General features: G+C 33.7%; 1 protein-coding gene across 3 annotated transcripts in view; it reads right to left on the bottom strand.

The window, feature by feature from the left end:
* The window catches only part of LOC120427089 (uncharacterized), a 292,743-nt gene that overhangs the window by 191,274 nt on the left and 80,042 nt on the right, over positions 1-21,427 (bottom strand). For 2 of the 3 annotated variants that reach the window (XM_039591950.2, XM_052709634.1), the window contains exon 1: positions 6,214-7,114. The exons of the other annotated variant lie outside the window; for it this stretch is intronic. The gene's annotated coding sequence lies outside the window, so the exon portion shown is untranslated. Of the gene's footprint in view, positions 1-6,213; positions 7,115-21,427 lie in introns of those variants that run through there. 3 annotated transcript variants of the gene reach the window in all.

The following is a 21,427-nucleotide window of genomic DNA, read 5'->3' as shown; positions in this document are numbered from 1 at the left end:
CAAAAAAGTACATAAATATCACTTAAGTGGTCATAACTCGAGACAGGGTTGCCAGATCTTCGATGTTGTGGACTTGTTGGAAAGGTCTCTTGATCACCTAACCAACGATGGGTCGGATGATGGTTCCGGACATCGTTTACATACATTTAAGTGAGATCCGGCTTCAAAAAAGCACATAAATATCACTTAAGTGGTCATAACTCGAGACAGAGTTGCCAGATCTTCAATTATGTGGACTCGTTGGAAAGGTCTCTCGATTATCTAACCAATGATGTGTCGGATGATGGATCCGGACATCGTTCACATGCATTTTAGTGAGATCCGGCTTCAAAAAAGTACATAAATATCACTTAAGTGGTCATAACTCGAGATAGGGTTGCCAGATCTTCAATTATGTGGACTCGTTGGAAAGGTCTCTTGATTACCAAACCAATGATGTGTCGGATGATGGATCCGGACATCGTTCACATGCATTTTAGTGAGATCCGGCTTCAAAAAAGTACATTAATAACACTTAGGTGGTCATAACTCGTGACAGGGTTGCCAGATTTTCAATTATGTGGATTCGTTGGAAAGGTCTATTGATTACCTAACCAATGATGGGTCGGATGATGGATCTGGGCATCGTTTACATGCATTTAAGTGAGATTCGGCTTCAAAAAAGTACATAAATATCACTTAAGTGGTCATAACTCGAGACAGGGTTGCCAGATCTTCGATGTTGTGGACTCATTGGAAAGGTCTCTCGATAACCTAACCAACGATGGGTCGGATGATGGATCCGGACATCGTTTACATGCATATAATTGAGATCCGGATATATGTGAAAACACATTTTTATACATAACTTTTGAACTACTTATCGAAACTTCAAACAATTCAATAGCGATGTATGGGACCCTAAACCAAGTCGAATGCAACTGGTTCGATCAAAATCGGTTCAGCCAGTGCTGAGAAAACTTGGCAAGATTTTTGAACACATACATACATACACACACACACACATACACACACACACACATACACACACACACACAGACATTTGTTCAGTTTTCGATTCTGAGTCGATATGTATATATGAAGGTGGGTCTTCGAGCTTTTAATAAAAAGTTCATTTTTAGAGCAGGATTATAGCCTTACCTCAGTGAGGAAGGCAAAAGAAGTTATATTCAACCAACCGAAATTTCAACCTTCCAAAATTAAACTTTTTTTTGTGTATAATATTTTAAATCAACAAACATGGATTTATTCGAAAATTATCTTATCACTGAGGTAATTAATAAAAATGTTTTTTAAAGGTTTGAAATTTTTATATATTTAAATTTTTTTTAGCATTTTTGTAAAGTGACAAGCCTACAAACATAACTTAGTCAATGTTTGAAAAGGGTTTAAATATTTGACCATTTTGGACCATTTATTCAGTGAGACAAAAAATATTCAATTCATTGTTCAAATCATAAACATTTAATTTCTAAAATGTGCTACAGAGTTTAAGTTGCGCTGAATTACACAACTCAGCTTCAAATCCATCCAAAACCAACTCTCACCTGCTCTCGATTTGCTTGAGGCGCCACAATGTGAATACTTGAACAATGGGAGCCCCGTCCGAAAAATCATTGAAAAATCGAAAACGCGTTAGAAAAACATCGCTCGCGATTAGTTTATTCAGCAAAGGCCAGAAATGAAAACAACAAGATGCTCACCAAAAAAATAAGAAAAACCCCGCGATCTCAATGAAATTCAGCTGCTCAGCACCGTGATGTAATGGATGAAAAAGAAGAGCTGCGCCAAGAAGAACGCAGATAAATATTCGTTTATGAAATTAATTGGCTGTTTAGATGGCGGCTGCGGCGGCGGCCTGGAAAAACAAAATTATGAAAATGGCCCCGCGCTCTGAGATGAAGAAGCTTAGAAGAAAAGCGCGAGCGCGCCAAAACGCCAACCGAGGGTCTGCGTGCGATTACGTGACAATCACACCCCAAAAACTGACAGTCTCAAAGTCTTCTTCCAAATGAGCTCGGATTGAATTTTTAATTGAAAATTTAGAGTGTGAAAACTGTGCGAGCGAGTCCTCGACAAAAACAGAGATCGCGAAAAGCCGGAGCCCAAATTGGGTGAAAAATTATGAAACTTTTGGATGGAAAAATTACACGGTGGCGCACGGTCGCGAGATCAAAAGCTCCGATTTTTTGTTCGGTGCGATGCTGATTGAGCTTAGTCGCGGTGGCGACGGCTGACTAACTAATCGCGCTTAAGCGGGCGCGTTGGTGGGGCAACTACAGAGTTGGTGCTGTGAACACACAACAAATCTGAAATAATAAGGCCCACGATGAAGGGAAAACTGTGTGACTTGCGAAAATTTGTTTGCGCGCACATTTTCCAAGCTTGGAGAATTATTTAAGGGCAACGAGCATGGTTTTGTTGCAGGTTTTTTTTGTTTGCTTCTTTCTTGCACTCAAGTGGATGTTTTACGGTCACTTAATTAGCTACTGGCTGATTTGCTGTTTGGTTGAATTAGCACGGCGGTTGCTCGAACTAGAGGCTAACTGGAGCTGACAGAATGTGCTAGGGAAGTTGGGACATTGAATGGTTGGAATTGGGTGAAATCAAATTATGTGGTTTTATTGAATATTTTTTTTTACAACGCCAATTTTAATTTTATTACAAGTTTTTGGATCTAGAAAAAATCAGGGCCACACAAAATTATTGCTAGAAATTAAATTATTGATTGGAAAGCTTAAAAAACGATTGTAAACTATTTAGAATTCATTGCATAACGTTTATTTATATAGTTTTAATAAAATTAAGGTTTTTATATTAAAAAAAATGGAAAAAAAATCCACAAATGTATCTATATTTTGCAAATCTATTACGGTAGCACAACTATTACAATGTACAAAGCAGTTGCCTGAAACTTTAAAACTTGTCTTGAATATCAAGCCCCTAGAGCTGAGGTACAAAAACTGTAGATAAATTTGTTCTATTCTTAAAGGTTAAAACTATCAGCATTGCTACCAACATGAAAATTTTAAAGTTTACAAAACTTAGTTATCAATACCACAAATCATTTAAGGTTTGAAATATTTTGGTTAACATGATTTTATAGATGCTCATTATGTGAATTGCATTGTAATACTTAAAAGGTTTATGTATAAAATCAGACTTTTTATGCTTATAAGGCCAAAAAAATTGTTGCTGAAAATTAAAGTTGATTTTTGTAATGATATGAAATACGAGCTCTTATGGATTTTTAGCTTATTTTGAATTTTAGACCACAAATCGGAAAAAAAAATAAAACCACAGGAAAAAAATGGATTTGATGAAATTTTACTAATTTTCGGTGCTACCATAACTCTAATAATGTATGAAACATTTTTTAATACTTTTTGATTTTATAACAATTGTAGACATTAAATTTGAAAAACATGCGTAAAATTTGAAGATTTGTAGATTACTGAATTATTGTTACGAAAAGTCTGTGAAACAAAAAGCCAAATGCAGATTTTTAAGTTACAACTTTCAAGTTACATTCAAACCATACAGTAGGTAATTTTATTCATATTTTATCATTTTAAAAAAATGAGGACAATACTTTTGAATGGTAATGATTTTCATATTTTTTTGAATATTTATTTATGAATGATTTATTTCAAAATAAGTTTAATTGGCAAAAATCTAGTTTTTATGGCAACTGAAAGATCAATATCAATATAATCAATATCAATATAATATTTAATTATTTAATTTTGTAAATAAAATATTTTGTACTATAGACTAAAGTGATGTCGGAAAGTCAGATAATTCGAGAACGTCAAATTCAAGCTAGCTTTGAAATATTATTTCCGAAATATTCCAAACATTAATGACAAAGTATTAAAATTGTTTCAAAAATCAAACAGTTGTGCAACATTCATAACCATTAGTTGTTTAAAGTCCTTTGTTTTCAGTTATTTTTTGTTGAATCATATTCAACCTAAGGTCATTTTTGCATATTTTTTAAATATTAAATTAAATCAAAGATTTTGAATAACAATTTTGTGGTGAGTTAAAGATAATTTGTTCCAACAAATATTTAAAAAATTGCCTTCTTTAACGTTTGGATTCAATCAAAATAAATACATTTAAAAAATATCATGATTTTTTCTTCAAATAATTTGTCTATTTTTCATTTTGTTCGAACCTCGTATTAGTTTCTCTCTAGACTGTTTTTAAATTTAATTGTCTGTTTTTTCTTTAACTTGAAGAATGCATAAAATCTGATAAAAAAGTATTTGATGATTGTTGTCTTAGATTTTGGTCCCCCTATAAACATTTTTTTTTTTTTCAAAAAATCTTGCACAAAAAAATATTTGAATTTATTTTATAGATTTAAAACAATGACGAAGATCGATTTAAGAGAATACTTTCAAGATATTTTGCATACTTTCATCATAAGCTCTATTCAAAATATTTATCAAGAATTTTGAGCTGCAGAATTATGACAACTCAGCTTCTCTCCTTTCAAAAGAGTCGAAAGAAAACTTCTTACAACAATATTTTTAATTGCCTTGCTTAGTCAAATTTTTAGTGTTTTAAAATCAGAATAAAAATGGAAATGGAAAGAATACATGTACTACAAAGATTTTTAAAGCTTAGTTTTTAAGTACTTTAACTAACAAAAAGTCTTTTGGACTTAATTTTACTAAATTCGATTTTTGTAAAATTTAAATTGTATGTTTTCAATTTAAACGTTTTTCATTCATGAATTTAATTAACCCCCTAGCGCCCATGGTTTCACCAGAGCAATACTAATTTTTCCCTTCAAATTGAAATTTTAAAAAAAATAATTAATGAAATTATCTCATTCTTTCTTCACAGTGTTATTTAAGATGTTTACTGCCTTCAATTCAAATTCCATCGAATTTGGTCAATTCTGTAGAAAATGGCAAGAAAAACCGTAAAAAATCTCGATTTTGCTCTTGGCGGGAAGGGGTTATTAATATTTTAGCAGATTAGGCTGGTACAAATATTTTTAATAGTTTATGTCACCCATAAGAGTTGGGCCAAAAAAATAGGGGGCAGAAAAAATATTTTTTCAAGAAACTTCAAAATCTAATTGGAATCTATTTAAAACACAACCCCCTACATCAAAAGCGAAGATAATGCATTTAGGACATTTATGCGGTCAGGGGTAGTTTGGGTTTATTCAAAAATCTTTTGTATTCAAAAATAAAAACGATGTACAATATCGCACAAAAAAAACATGTTTTCGCTGAAATTTCAGTTTTTTTCAAAATATAATTTTTTTTAAAACTGATGGTTGCAAAACATCTGAACTTGTGTAAATTGCTATAAGCACTTTTTAGTTCAAATGTTGAAATTGCTTGTTTATTAATTTTTTATTATTTTATTTTTCAACCCCCCTTCGACCTGCTTTAGCTTAAGAAAATGGGCTTGCTTCAAATAGTTGCAACAATATTTAGTTAATATTATTAAAAAAAAAAAACGATAATTGAAAATAAAATACAGATTAAAAACGATCTAATTATAATTTGAGAATTTTACAATATTCAATATTGCTTCTAAAAATTAGAGTGCAGTTTTTTTTCAAGAAACTTTCAATGAAATAAAAAAATAAAAAAATAACTTAATGAATACAACTCAAATGCACTTTCTTATGTTTTAATAATTTTAGGGTTATATAAAATTGAATGAGTAAATAAAAAAATATTTTTTTTTTATACTTTGTGAAATTTCATTCCAAAATTATCACAAAACTTCTGTTCTGCTTTTTACCAACCGTTTAATTCTAGAACACTTTGTCAAATATCATAAAATTAAAGTCATATTTATAATTTAGTTTTGGCCAGTTAAATAGCATCACGCAATACCTTACATAAGTCTTGTGTCCGTTTTTTTGTTCTTAGCTTCTTTAAGCTTTCTGCAGTTACGCTCAACTATGAAGCTGTAATATTTTTTTAGCAACACTTGATTTGTATAAAAACATTGCCCCAATTGTGCGTGCACCTTCACTTGTTTGGTTCTAGTTCATTTCACAAGACAGCTAGTCAGCCAACCGATCAACAGTTTTTTTCTTAAACTTTTTTTGCATTAGTTCTTCGAATGACTGATTTTCAGTTTTATAAATGGGGTTTTTCCCCTCAATTGTTTAACAACACGTTGCGGTGGGTGAAATAAAATAAATGTTAATAGAAAAATAAACAACAAACTAACCAGTTCAGGGTTTTCCTTTTTCACGTGGTCTAGACTCCTCTCTGCTTCTCACTTTTCCAGCAATTTTTCCTTTTCGCGATGCTTTTGCAGCACTTTATTTTTCTCTAATCTCTGTTTCTCCCAGCTTGAGCCGCTGCAAACACTTGCACACACTTTCTTTCACTTTTTTTTTTCTTCTCTTCCTTCTTGTTTTCCCTCTTTTGCTATCAGCTTCCGCGCTGCGTCGCTGCGATTTGTTTTTACTTTTCCTATTCCTCGTGCAACTTTTCACCACTTTTCACGTGTGTGCTACCCTTCCTCACAACCTGTTATTCGTGGTAGTCGTGTTTGTAGGTCCGGATCTCCGGAGATGATGAGGCAACACCAGGTTATTGCTGCAACTTGCCGTCTTGGTCGTAGTCGTCGAAGAAAGCCACCGAAAAAGCGCTCACACATACACGGTCGTTCGCACAAACATTCAACACTTTTGCTTTTATTTTTCCTTATACTTTTTTTTGCTTTCGTTAAGCGTTAAGCCTGACTTAAGCCGAGTTACACAACTTTTCACATACAGGCATACACACACGCTTGCGAGCTCGTGCACGGTTTTCACTCTCTTTCTCCCTTTTTTTGCTGTAACTTTTGCTGCAACGTTTTTTGTTTTGTCACATGTGACGTTGGTGCCGGTCAGATGGCCACCCTCACCTCAAGGATTTTCGGTGAAACGGCCGCTCACAATTCTGCACGAACAAACCAAAAAAAAAAAAAACGGATCACGATCACGAATCCTCGTCACGAGATCGTGCGCGAGAGAGAGCAGAGAGCACAGAGCTGAGAGCAGCGCCAAGGAGCAAACTCCACACGAGCAGACCAAATGAGCAACCGTGTGCGCCTTCGATAGCTTTCGCGAGTAGACTAGCGTGGAGCCCGCGATCGGGAGCTTGCCGAACCCCCCAACAGCAGCACGATCGACGACGCCGAACCCCGAACGACGACGACGACGAAGAAGGCAACGGCGCACACACAAAAAAAAACTACTTTTTCCTTCAGCTGCTGCTGCTTGGTTGGACTTGGACGCAGCACGAAGAAGTGTTTGGTGCACGCACACAAACACCTACAGTGACGACTGCTTTGGCAGACTTGAGCAATGGGGAAGGTGCTAACTTGGTGTTGGTGTTTTTTTAGTGTTGCTGAATTAAGTGTGCTGATAGTTTGGTAAATGAATTTTTATACTTGCTGGGTGGGTGGTTGATGAATTCTGAGTCACGGAAGTGATTGAATGGTTAGTTGAGGAAATAGAGCAGTTCTCTAGGATTTCGGTCATTCGATTTTTTTTGTATTTTTTAATCCGACTGAAACTTTTTTGGTGCCTTCGGTATGCCCAAAGAAGCCATTTTGCATCATTAGTTTGTCCATATAATTTTCCATACAAATTTGGCAGCTGTCCATACAAAAATGATGTATGAAAATTCAAAAATCTGTATCTTTTGAAGGAATTTTTTGATCGATTTGGTGTCTTCGGCAAAGTTGTAGGTATGGATACGGACTACACTGGAAAAAAATAATACACGGTAAAAAAAATTTGGTGATTTTTTTATTTAACTTTTTATCACTAAAACTTGATTTACAAAAAAACACTATTTTTAATTTTTTTTATTTTTTGATATGTTTTAGAAGACATAAAATGCCAACTTTTCAGAAATTTCCAAGTTGTGCAAAAAATCATTGACCGAGTTATGAATTTTTTAATCAATACTGATTTTTTCAAAAAATCGAAATTTTGGTCGTAAAAATTTTTCAACTTCATTTTTCGATGTAAAATTAAATTTGCAATCAAAAAGTACTTTAGTGAATTTTTGATAAAGTGCACCGTTTTCAAGTTATAGCCATATTTAAGTGACTTTTTTGAAAATAGTCGCAGTTTTTCATTTTTTAAAATTAGTGCACATGTTTGTCCAGTTTTGAAAAAAATATTTTTGAAAAGCTGAGAAAATTCTCTATATTTTTCTTATTCGGACTTTGTTGATACGACCTTTAGTTGCTGAGATATTGCAATGCAAAGGTTTAAAAACAGGAAAATTGATGTTTTCTAAGTCTCACCCAAACAACCCTCCATTTTCTATCGTCAATATCTTAGCAACTAATGGTCCGATTTTCAATGTTAATATATGAAACATTTGTGAAATTTTCCGATCTTTTCGAAAAAAATATTTTCGGAATTTTCAAATCAAGACTAACATTTAAAAAAGGCCAAATATTCAATATTACGCCCTTTTAAAATGTTAGTCTTGATTTGAAAATTTTGAAAATATTTTTTCCGAAAAGATCGGAAAATTTCACAATTGTTTCATATATTAACATTGAAAATCGGACCATTAGTTGCTGAGATATTGACGATAGAAAATGGTGGGTTGTTTGGGTGAAACTTAGAAAACATCAATTTTCCTGTTTTTAAACCTTTGCATTGCAATATCTCAGCGACTAAAGGTCGTATCAAAAAAGTCCGAATAAGCAAAATATAGAGAATTTTCTCAGCTTTTCAAAAATATTTTTTTCAAAACTGGGCAAACATGTGCACTAATTTTAAAAAATGAAAAACTGCGACTATTTTCAAAAAAGTCACTTAAATATGGCTATAACTTGAAAACGGTGCACTTTATCAAAATTTCACTAAAGTACTTTTTGATTGCAAATTTGATTTTACATCGAAAAATGAAGTTGAAAAATTTTACGACCAAAATTTCGATTTTTTGAAAAAAACAGTATTGATTAAAAAATTCATAACTCGTTCAAAGATTTTTTGCACAACCTGGAAATTTCTGAAAAGTTGGCATTTTATGTCCTCTAAAACATATCAAAAAATAAAAAAAATTAAAAATAGTGTTTTTTGTAAATCAAGTTTTAGTGATAAAAAGTTAAATAAAAAAATCACCAATTTTTTTTTACCGTGTATTATTTTTTTCCAGTGTAGTCCGTATCCATACCTACAACTTTGCCGAAGACACCAAATCGATCAAAAAACTCCTTCAAAAGATACAGATTTTTGAATTTTCATACATCATTTTTGTATGGACAGCTGCCGAATTTGTATGGAAAATTATATGGACAAACTAATGATGCAAAATGGCTTCTTTGGGCATACCGAAGGCACCAAAAAAGTTTCAGTCGGATTAAAAAATACAAAAATTAAAATTGAAGAAAAAAGACCGATTTCGTAGAGAATTGCTCAATAGTCATAACGCTGTCCGGAGTTAATCAACTCGAAAAATGTTGTTACCTTCTGTCGTTTGATTGAAAATTTAATTCATGTTTTTAATATGTCCTTGAATTTCTTAAAAAGAAACTTGAAAAATCTTCATTTTTTGAGCAAGAATTTTCACGAAATGCCTTATTCATTATTGTATTCCTGTAAAACTGTGAAAAATATTAGTTGATTTATGAAAATGTTTTTTTAAATTTCTACATTTTTTTCGTCAGATCTATGGTCCCTAAATTCATTTTTTTAAAAAAAGATTTAATCTAGAGTTTTTTGAGGTTTTTTGTGTTTCATATGTTTATAGGATCTTTTTTTAAACTCTAGAAATAGCCTTTATTAGTTTACAATTGCATAAATAAACATTTTTGAGTTAATTTTCCAAGCTTTGATGTTACTCCTTCGTGGATGTCTTTACGATGGTAAAGTTTGTAGAAAATGATATCAAATCTTTTTTTTATATACTTGCAGACTAATTTTTACTTTACACTACAGTTTTTGCTTTCTTATGCAATAGAATAAAATATTAATTTGTGCTGGATTATCAAAAAAGACAACACCAGTACAAATTAATATTTAATTTCAATTATTTGATCAATTCCACTCAGGGTTTCCTTGTGCCAGATATTGACTGATTTTACAAGATTTTTAATTTTATGTCCATTTTGAGCAACTTTTTGCTTAAAATGGACGAATTTAATTGAAAATCAAAAAAGCTAGAATGTGTATTCCTTGCAGAAAATGCAAATTCAACGTTTTTGAGGCCAAAAAATCAGTTATTAATAAAATTTAATTACTTTCCTCCCTCCTCTTCACCATTCAGAATTGGAAGATTTTTGTCTGCCAGATTTTTCCAGATTTTTAATCGATGCTTTGCCAGATTTTTCAAATTTTGACTTGGTAACCCTGATTCCACTGTGCTGCAAAAGTTGCTTCTTATTTGCATTCCTTCCAAAAATGTGTTGAGTTTTGTCAATCAACTCTGGATGGAAATAACAACTGTCAATTCTGCAGCAACTCTTTAGTGGTTTTTTTTTTGCAGAAAAGTCGAAAACTGCAGATGATTTACACTTTAAAAAATCCGCTTTTGTTTGTTTCGAATGAAATCGATTTAGGTAAATACATTACCTCTGATAAAAAAATGTATCTTAAATTTTAAGTTTAAACTCAAAATTTGTAAAAAAAATGAATTTGATTTTTTTTTGTTTTTCCTGAAAAGTCTTGTAATTATTCAACAAATTTAACAATAGTTCTATAGCTAGACAATGAACAAACAAACGGTAGAAAATGTGTAGACTATAGTTGAAAGAATTGAATATTTGTTAAGACACCCCGAAAAAGAAATCACAAATTGGATAAAAGCTTGAAGCTTGTCAAACACCGCAGAAAATCTTCGGACAATAAAAAATACATCGAGATGTCAGTCAACATGGCTAGGATGAATTATTTAAAACATTTATTTGTAACAAAATATGTATTCAAGTACTTAAATTTGACCAAAATCATTAAAAATCAGTAGGCGAAAAAATATGATTACAAAAAACTTCTAAGTTTAAATGGAAATTTATTTGCAATCAGCTGACATCATTTTAAAATGCATTTCTTTACGCTTAGAATTGTTTTAAGCATGTTTGAGATGATTTTAAAATCCTTTAATTTATGAAAAATTTCGGTGCACAGTACCGCAAAATGATGCTTTTTGCAAAAATAAAATGTTTTCGTGAAATCTTGTTTTTTTCAACATAACTTAATAACTTTAAAACTTATTTTTGTTTTTGAAATGTTTAGGCTATTGTTTGTATATGTTATACAGTCGACTCTCTGGCTGTCGATCTTCTCGATATCAATATTGCTCCATCTATCGAATAATTCTTCAGTCCCTTCAAACTGCATACTTCGATCAGCTTTATTCCTCGATATTTTCTCTTGCTTGAAGGATCTCTTCCTCGACGGGCCCTTGAATTCTGTTTGCTTTAAAATCTCTTCCGGTTGTCAATATTGTCACTATCTCATGGCTTGCATAGACATTTTTCTTTGCGAAACGAAGCTTTGAAGGGTGTTTGACATTAGTTTGTTTTTGTTTGCTGGACGTTGCCATGATTCTCTCCCATACCTGGGTACCAAGAAAAACATATTTTCAATCGAGTCTTCATTTGGCATCGTTCTGTAAACTGATGATTCTCTTCCTCGACGGTCCCTTGGATATTGACAACCAGAGAGTCGACTGTATATATTTAAATATTTTTTTTTTTAATCTCCCCCGCACCCTTGGACCCCGGCCAGAGCCGAGGGACTTTGAAAAAATGTTGCAACGGCCTCACAAGAAAATATATAAAAACGGTTTTTTTGTTAAATTACAATTCAACCCTGGAACACAAACTATTTGAAAAATAAAAAAAAATAAGAGGGTCAAAAATGGCAAAAACTAAAACGAACCGAATCCCATTTAAACTTTGAACTACACATAATTGAAAATTCGGCTATTATGCCAAATCAAGTATTCCGAGAAAAACGCATATTAGTGTTTGTCACTAAATCTCCGTCAAGGCAATTTCCTACAAGAGTTGCATACTAGCCGTTGGGTTTTTCGCATTGGCAGCCAAATCTAAACACTATTTTAGTGAAATTCAAGTTTCAGAAGATGCGTTGGAGCATCCTCCACCACCTGGTGCTAATAACTCGTTTTTGCCAATAGTGGATATTAGCCGTATTTTCAATGGTGGGTAGTGAAGTCGGGGCGCCAGGTTCTGTCGTAACCAATCGGGGTCATATTTGGGATTCTGACTCAGTACAGCTAGGGGATCATCCCTTGAAATTCCCACAAAGAGTGAGATTTTTTTACAATCTAATAAAGAATATATTGTAGAACGTTTTTCTATGCATTTTAAATCAAACAAAAAAAAATCTAAAAAAATTGGGATCACAGTTCGGAAAAAGAAGGTATCAAGGTTTTTTTTTTTCTGAAATCATTGACATTTTGCAAATCTGTGACAGGAGCATCATTGTACTGATGTAAAATTATGGTATAAATTTGAAAATAAGCTTTGAAATCTGATTTTATTTTGGCTTTCCCCTTTTTTATTGTTTTGCCTCATTTGACCTCGACCGTAGCTCAGGGACAAATATTTAAATTTTCTTTATATAGCTCCGGATGTTTGAACTGCGGATAGACAAGTCTAGACTGCAATGATTATTTTTTATATTTCGAAACTTTTTGATTGCTAAAGATATTTGATATTTTATTTTATAACTCGTGTATAAAGTGATTTTTATCAGCGTTTAAAAAAAATGCATCTAAATTCATCTAAACATATCACCACAACCACCAACCCAGCTCGCAATTGTCGCAACACCACTCTGCTCCAGCAAAGTCAGATACTTTTATTTCGCTTCAAGTTTCTCGCTTGCTGCCCACCACACACAACCAAGTCGCTTAGTCGCGCGTTCCAACAACGCGCCCAAAGACAGTCAGCAGCAGCAGCCCCCAACCAACGCCGTAATAAGACATTTCAACAAAACGAAACTTTTACGCAAGCGCAAGCCCAATCGACTTCTGCGGCGACTCTCTTCGGCGTCGCGACGACCGACGACGTTCCGCATTCTCTCGACTTCTTCAGGTTGAAGTCTTTGCTGACGTCACTGTTTGTGAGAGAGATGTTTTGGCTCTCTTCCTAGAGTTGAGATTTGCTGGCACAAGCTATGGAAGTTCTCTTTGTTTCTCTGAGAGGCCGGTAGCACCGGCTTTCGCAACGGGTAAAGTTCCGTAATTCGCATACAAGTCGCGAACCTTCAAGGTAAACAATATCGATTATTGGTTCCAATCAACAACGCATGACTCATTTCTTTATCATGTTGAAAAATGGTCATCATCGATCGTCAGGATTCACCCCAAGATCACCAACGTTCGCCAATTTCCCATGTCCTCGAAGATACCTTCGCGACTTGGTGACTCGAGCTGGCTCGTGGCGACGAACCTGACTGCACTTTTTAATTCGGCGATGCATCGCCGAAGCTTCGCAGTTGCCTGCTAGTCTGCTAGTGTGAGGCAATGCACGTTTTCGAAAAAAAAAAGAAGTAAGTGACTATTTGGGTTAAGGTCACCGCACCGGCGATGCCGCCGAGTATGGCTTCTGGCCATTTTGAATGGTTATCTCTGGTTGGGTCTAGAAGAAGTGGCGGCCTGAGTTGGGTGTGAGTGTGACTCCGAGCTATCGAAGGTAGTTTTGCATTTCCGAATTGCACGAGTTAGTAAGTAGCTAGTTAAGAGGGGTGATTAAGTTTGGTTGAATCACAGCGTGGAGTTGCCTTGGCATTGCTGCGTATAGTCAGTCAGCAGTGGTCGCGGCTGATGACAGAAAAGGATGAGTTGCGGTGTACAGTTGAAATGTACAGCTTTGGGTTGACCGTGGGGAAAAATTTCAAGATCAAGCGTTTTGCGAAATTATTCATTCGATTGGAAGTGTGTGATATCATGGTGGAAGTCACGTAGACTATGATGAGTAAGTTATTTGGACTAGATAATTTGAATTAAAGCCATAATCTATGAAGCTTAAAGGATCAGATTGAGCAGAAATTATAATTAGAACGAGATTTTTATTATTCAAGCTGTTTTTTTAACTTTCCAGCAGCATTTTCAGATTTAAAATCACATGATTTAAATAGAATAAATAAAAATTTCATATCTTAGTAAGTTTGATGATCAAACATTTGTTCCAGACATTGCCAGGTTTAATTTGAGAACTTATAACATTAAATTTAAATATTTTTGATATGGTTTTTGAAGTCAAAATTACCTACAACGAAACAATGTGTTTTTTGCTGCAGTTATTTTAGATTTTCTTTGCATTTGCTCATATGATGGAGTTAATTGGAATTAGTGAATAATTGTGTTTTTTTCCAGACGAGTATTTAAAAAAAAAATCAAGATTTTTTTGTTGTTTGAAGAAAACTTACGAAAGTTTTTTTCAACGCGAGTCGTACAATCATGTTTTTAATTATGTTTTTTTTTGATAAAACAAACTAAGTCGTTTTGTCAATTGAAAATGACACGAAATTAGGGAATTTTTCAACAATATTGTAAACATATTTTTCTTCAAATTTAATTATTCTTTGACCTCCATTTGATTTCAGGTATTTTTTAAACCATGATAATTGACTGTGAGATTACAAATAAATTTTAGCCCACAAATAATATCCAATTGAGTCTCAAATTTTAAATATTGAAAGCATTTTATAATTATTTCTGTCTTCTATTTCTGTATCTCTTTTTTTCTGTAACTCTAAAATTTAATTTGTTTTTTCTTCAGAATATCTCAAAAAAGGGAGTTAAAAATACTTTTTTATTGTTTATGTTCTTTCATTCCTACCCAAATTTGCAAAAAAAAAAAAATGCAAAAATCAAAAATAATAAATCAGAAATATCAATGGAAACAGAAATTGAAGTAGAGATTTTTTTTTGAAAATTACAGGTTAAAGACTCGGTTCAAACTCCGTCCAATTTGCAAATTTTCACAATTTAAATACATAATTTTGCGATTGTTTTGATAGAAGCTTGCTTGATCACTTTTAATCCGGCTGAAACTTTTTTGGTATTTTTTTGCGACCAATATCAAGATTTTTTGAAAAAAATCAGTGTTGATTCAAAAATTCATAACTCAGTCAAAGTTTTTTTGCACAACCTGGAAATTTCAGAAAAGTTGGCAATTGATGTCCTCTTAAACATATCAAAAAATAAAAAAAAAATTAAAAATAGTGTTTTTTGCAAATCAAGTTTTAGTGACAATAAGTTAAATAAAAAATCACCAAAATTTGTTTAACCGTGTATTATTTTTTCAGTGTAGTCTATATCCATACCTACAACTTTACCGAAGACACCAAATCGATAAAAAAAAAATTTCTAAAGATACAGTTTTTCGAATTTTCATACATCATTTTTGTATGGACAGCTGCCAAATTTCAATACGGACAAACTTCTTTGGGCATACCGAAGGCACCAAAAAAGTTTCAGTCGGATTAAAAAATACAAAAAAAATCGAATGACCGAAATCTGAGAGAACTGCTTTTTAAAGAAGCTATAATTGACCACCAATGTGATTATTTTTTATTGCATTTTTGGAAATTGTTTTCTTTCGTAGAAATAATTGAACTTATTTTTTTGTGTGAATTTTCTTAGCTTGAAAAAAAAAAATGGTTTGTTATTTTTTTTTTGTTACCTCCCATGAACAATATTTCAGTGGCCTTTTATGTTTAGTTTCAATTAATGTTATATTCCATATCAATACAATTATAAGTATTTAAAAATTGATGTCAAATGGCAATGCTTTGGTTTTAATTTGGATTTTAGATGATATGATTTCGATACATTTTATTTTTGTCAAAAAAAAAAAAAACAGAGCTGCAAATTTTCTAATTTTTTCTCTCTAAGAAATAAACATTTTATAAAAAATATATATGAAAAATTGTTTAAATTTTTGTAATTGGTCAGAAGTTTTTCAGTGGTTCTTATTTTTATAATATTTTTTTTTAATCTAAAGGTTTGCATTGAAGTTTGAGTTCGTCTCATAAACCTCGGCTAAATAGATCATGACGAAATAATAAATGAGTTTTGTAATGCTCTTTTTTTGGGAAAATACAAAAAAAATTAACTTAACATTCATTTTTTTCTAATACTGCAACACTTGAAACATTGACCTTTAAACCGATCAGATTGAGAAAATTAAAATATGAAATTAAAAAACTTTTTAACCCAACGTTTCATTTGGCAGTCGATCCTACCAATAACCTGACCCTTCACCATGGCTGCATCCTCTGCATCAACTCAACTGCGCAGATCGCCCCTCCGGTCATTACCTGCAATGAAACAAGGGAAAAAGAAGCCATCATTAGTTCCACCTTATTAAAACGATACCGCGCCCGAAGGTGGCCACCACCTTCCAACGATGAATCAGAATCCACTTGAATCCGCCACCACCCAAGGAAAAACGGGGTGGACTCATTACACTATTCCAACGACGGTCGTCCTTGCCCAATGGCAAAACCCAACCCCAACTTTGACTCCACCACCACCGCAATGGCGGATGTTTTTCACGTTCAAGTTCATCCTTCGAGCCAATTAGAGTTGGCTTGAACGAACGAAACGAAAAAAAAAATCATGCAAATTCCACCGAAAACGACCGGTTAATCGCTTTCCCACACCCTTGGCCATTCAAATCTGACCGGCCGCCGCTCCTTCGACCGTCAAGATCGCCCAACCAGAAGTTGGCCGGAGTAACTCGGTTGATGCTTGCGGTTGGACAGGCCTACAAGTGCGTAAATCATTTCTGTACACTCGTTGGAATGGACGACCAAGAACCCTATCGTAAGGTTGGCTGGGGTTAGATTAGATAAAGTTACGTTAGTTCTAGACATAACTCCGTAGAGTCACAAAAAAAGAAAAGATTTTGTCTGACAGTTTCATAAATTTGATTATAAAAAGTTGTTACGATTGGTCAATTTTTACCCAAGCCTCCCGTAACAATATTACAAGAAGTGATGAAATTCTTGATCGCTATCGCTATGTCTTCAGGAGTTTAACACCCCTAGAGGACCACATCGTCGAAAGAAGAGCCCCATTGTTGGCTATCAACCACCCCCCACAACAACAACAATGGAGCCTTCCGACGAGGTTGGCGATGTTTACCGTGGTATCAGGCTAATCGGATCGCTCGAGCGGCTTGGAATTCCGGCTGACGTGACGAATGTAAATCACCCTCCTCAATGGCACATGCCGGTGGTGAACAATTGCAGAAGCTCGCGCAATGTTGCATAAAGTGTGGCAGTGACTTGTGGCGTGGCACCCCCAAGGTGGTGGACGGGGGTTAAGGGACGACACTGACTGAGAAGTCTGTGTCCTCGTTCGTACGCACTGTTCCGTTCCGGATAGTGCATGGCAGTTGGTGTGGTTATCGGCTGACTCAAATAGTTACTAAAAAGGGGTTGCTTTTGTTTCGTTGTGACGAGCTGGGAAAATCCCAAATTATGATCAACCCTCAAAGAATCATCTATCATTTGATTTGGATGAAAATTTTTCAATACATTCATTATGCCAAAAGAAGCAATTTTGCATAACTAGTTTCTCCATGCAAGTCTCAGAATAATTTTGCAGGTTAGTCATACAAAACGGGCACATGAAAATACGAAATCTATATCATGAGATGAGGTTATCAGATCGACTTTTTGTCTTCGGTAAAGTTGTAGATTATATTTAGAATTTTTCAGAAAAATATCTACACTCTCAAAACAATCCATTTTTTATTTTATTGTTTTTTTAAACTGAAAGTCAGAGAGTTAGTTTTTTTTTTCGTCTGTTTTTTAAGTTTTACCTGATTAGCCTGTAATTTTCGATGGACGATATCTAGAAACCCAATGTCGATTTCCAATGTTGAAAAAGAAATCTTTTGTGAAATTTTCTGATCATTTCAATAAAAATAATACAATTTTTATTTTTTAAATATCTTATATGGCGTCATCCATAAAGTATGTTACGCTCTAGGGGGGTAGGGAGTGTTCTGAGAAAGTGTGACATTGCGTGTTATAAGTATAGGAAAAGCGGGACAAAGGGTGGAGGGGGGGGGGGGGGGTAAATTTTGACTGATTTTAGCGTGACGTACTTTATGCATGTGGCAGTGCGTGGCCGAATGGTTACGCTGTCCGCTTTGTAAGCGGATGATTCTGGGTTCGATTCCCATCTGCTGCAACCTTCCATCGGATGAGGAAGTAAAATATCGGTCCCGGCCTTGGTTGTTAGGCCGTTAAGTCATTCCAGGTGTAGGAGTCGTTTCCATGCCATAAGTACAAACAACACACCAAACCAAGCCTACTCCGGTGGAATTGCTGGCGGCGGTTGGACTCACAATCCAAAGGTCGTCAGTTCAAACACTGGGGTGGAAGGTTCCTTTGAGTAGAAAGAGGTTTGGGTGCTCTCCCCATTCAAGCCTTCGGACTCCTAGGTTCGAGCAGAAACTTGCAATAGAGACCCCAAAAGACCCGAGGGTCGTTAATGTGGATGGTTTGATTTTTTTTTGACTTTATGGATGAAGCCTATATGACATAAGAAAATTATCTTTCTAGAAAATTTCCAAAGCTTTTGCAATGCTTATTAAGCAATTGCTAATTTTATTTCAAGTTTCTTCCCTTCCTTCAAAATTTGATCAATCGAATTTTTCATTGAACATTTTTGTAAAACCGATTATAAACTATTCAGAATACATCGTATACCGTAATCTGGGGTGAATCGGGACTACTGTCTGAATAGGGACAGCAGTTTTTAGAGCACTCAAAGCTTTTAAATTTGGAAATGGATGTACACATTTTGTTGGTCTGAGTCTGTGCTAACCGAAACCAAAATCAAAATATTGTGCTCCAACATGGGTAAAACTGCTGTCCCAATTCGCCCCATGTGTCCCGATTGACCTCAGTTTACGGTACCTCTGTTTCATACATGTTTAAACAAGTGTAGATATTTTTTTATCTTTTTTGAAATTTTGATTAAAGAGACTACAATTTGTACGAGAAGTTAAAAAATGGAAATAAAATCATAAATTCATTGATATTCTGAAAATTTTGACAGAAGTATTTTTGTTCGGATAATCGAGTCTGGACTGTATGAAGAATTTTGAGATACTTGTTATTTCGTAATTCTGAAATTCAGGCTTGAAATTAGAAGTTGACCTTGATAAAAGCCGAGGGAAAAAAACTTTATACAAAATTTGTAATGGCCCTAATAAATTTTAAAATAAAATTTAAACTGTCTTTAAATAAGGTTATTTTGTCTGCTCTTTTTATTTTAATAATATTGTCCAAGTTTGATAATATTGGAACCACCCTATAAATTTTAGTACCAAGGGGTTTCTTGTACCGTGTCAGACTGGACACTAATTCGGAATGACTCGGAGTTTGAGCAAGAAGTTGAGTAGTTCTGGTAATTTTCTATGACAATAATAAATTCATTGTTTGTTTTTTGAAAATCTTGCTACAGGATATGAAAAATCAAGAAGAAAACCAAAAAAAAATATAAAATTTAGGCCGTTGCAATATTTTTCAAAGTATATGTCGCCTCTCCCCTCCCCCCCCCTCAAAAATTGGTCCGAAAAATCAGGGGGCAAAAAAATATTTTGTCAAAAAAATATCAAAATTTCAATGTAAATAGAAGTCTAATCAACTGAGAACAATCTTAAATGCCTTTTTCTGCATTGATAATCATATTTGACATGTTTGGACTCATTTAAAAATATTTTGAACTTTTATGAAATTACAATGTACAGCACCGCAAAAACTTTTTTTTCGTCAGTATTTAGAAATTTTGGAAATCAATGATTGCAAAACAACTGGACAGGTGTATGATGCATTTTAAAACACTTTTTTCATTCAAATAATGACACAATTTTTAGCTCTTTTTAATTATTTGCTGCATATTCAAAAGCTCTGTTAGAAAATAATTTTTAAAATGTTTAGCAATTTGCAACCTTTTACAAAATTGTTTCTTGTTTTATTTTGCACATTTTGATTAGTAAATGTCACATAAAACACAACATTTGGCAAGCATCCTAAACTGTTATTAAAAAGTTAAAAAGATAATGAATTTAAAGCAAACAACTTTAAAATTAGGATATCTCAGAAATTTCCCGATGAAACATTTCGCTCTTAGAAGCATTGGAAAGCTGAGAAAATTTCCTACAAGACACATTTGAAAGTAGCGATGACTATTTTTTCTCCGTAAGGTTGCCCAGAAAACACGCCTTGATATTCCATGGTTTGAAAATTGCTAGTGTCTTATTTTAAGTACATTTAAAAAAAATATTGGTGTAATTTTATTTTGGTTTTTTTTAAATAAAATTTTCGTAATGGAAATACGCAACTTTTGGTGCTCAAAAAAGTACAGGTCATCGTATTAATTTTAGAGTTATCGAAGTTTCACCATTCAAAGATATGTTTCGAAAAAACCCCTGAAAAATCAAATTTTGTTATGATAACATAAACTGTTATTAAACCCTAGTGCAAAAATGATTTTTTCAAGAAGATTCCATAACATTTTCTGTTATTTTAACAATATTTGTTATTGAAATGGCATGAATTTTGTTGTTACCGTCTGCCCGGGACAAAAAAAAAACTGTGGTTTTTGAGAAAATCGAAAAAAAACGAAATTTTGTGGACTTCCCTTTTTTGGATACGAGCACCCTAATCGCTAAACAAAAAATACCTGTCTTATTATTTGGGCCAACACCCATGCCTAATTTGAGCCTAATCAGAGAACTTTTGATGTGGATCCTGCTTGTTTGGCATGGAATGACTGAATAAAATTAAAAAAGAAGGATACATTTACATAATAAATATGTTATGCTTAACAATTTACGGTTTAACCATTTCAGGCTCGAATTTAAAAATATGTTTCATGTTAATGATAGGAAAAAGATTTTTATGACCATATGAAAACCATAGGCTAGTTTTGGAAATTTTGACTTTAGGTGAAATATCATATATGAGGCCCGAAAAAGTTAGATTAATATTTATACAGCAATTCCCCACGAAAACAGCATGGAAAAAAAACAAAAGTGCTCGGATCGGGCTCAAAAATTTTCTGGGGGTTCCCTGGCCGAAATAATTAGACCCGTATTTTTTTGTTTGGCCATTAAGGTGACCTACGCCGTGTTAGGGTGGTCTGAAATATGGCCATTTTCGTCGATTTTCGCAAAAACCACTTTTTTCGAAAAATCATAACTCCTCGCTATTTTAACCGATTTCAATTGTCTTATACGCAAATGAAAGGTGATAAGTCGGCCTTTCAAAGAAAAATAAAAAGAAGTTTCAAAAATCTAGCCTAACTTATGAAAAGGGCGTATGAAACTTTAAAATGCCGTTTTGACGGTGTCTGGACCAAAGAGTCTGGAAATATTTTTATTGGATTCCCCGGACATTTTTACATAACACAATAAAAAATGGGAGGAG

Source organism: Culex pipiens, chromosome 3 (assembly GCF_016801865.2).
Source record: "Culex pipiens pallens isolate TS chromosome 3, TS_CPP_V2, whole genome shotgun sequence".
Classification (NCBI taxonomy): Eukaryota; Metazoa; Arthropoda; class Insecta; order Diptera; family Culicidae; genus Culex; species Culex pipiens.
The sequence above is the reverse complement of the archived record's forward strand: the minus strand, read 5'-3'. Positions and strand labels throughout refer to the sequence as shown.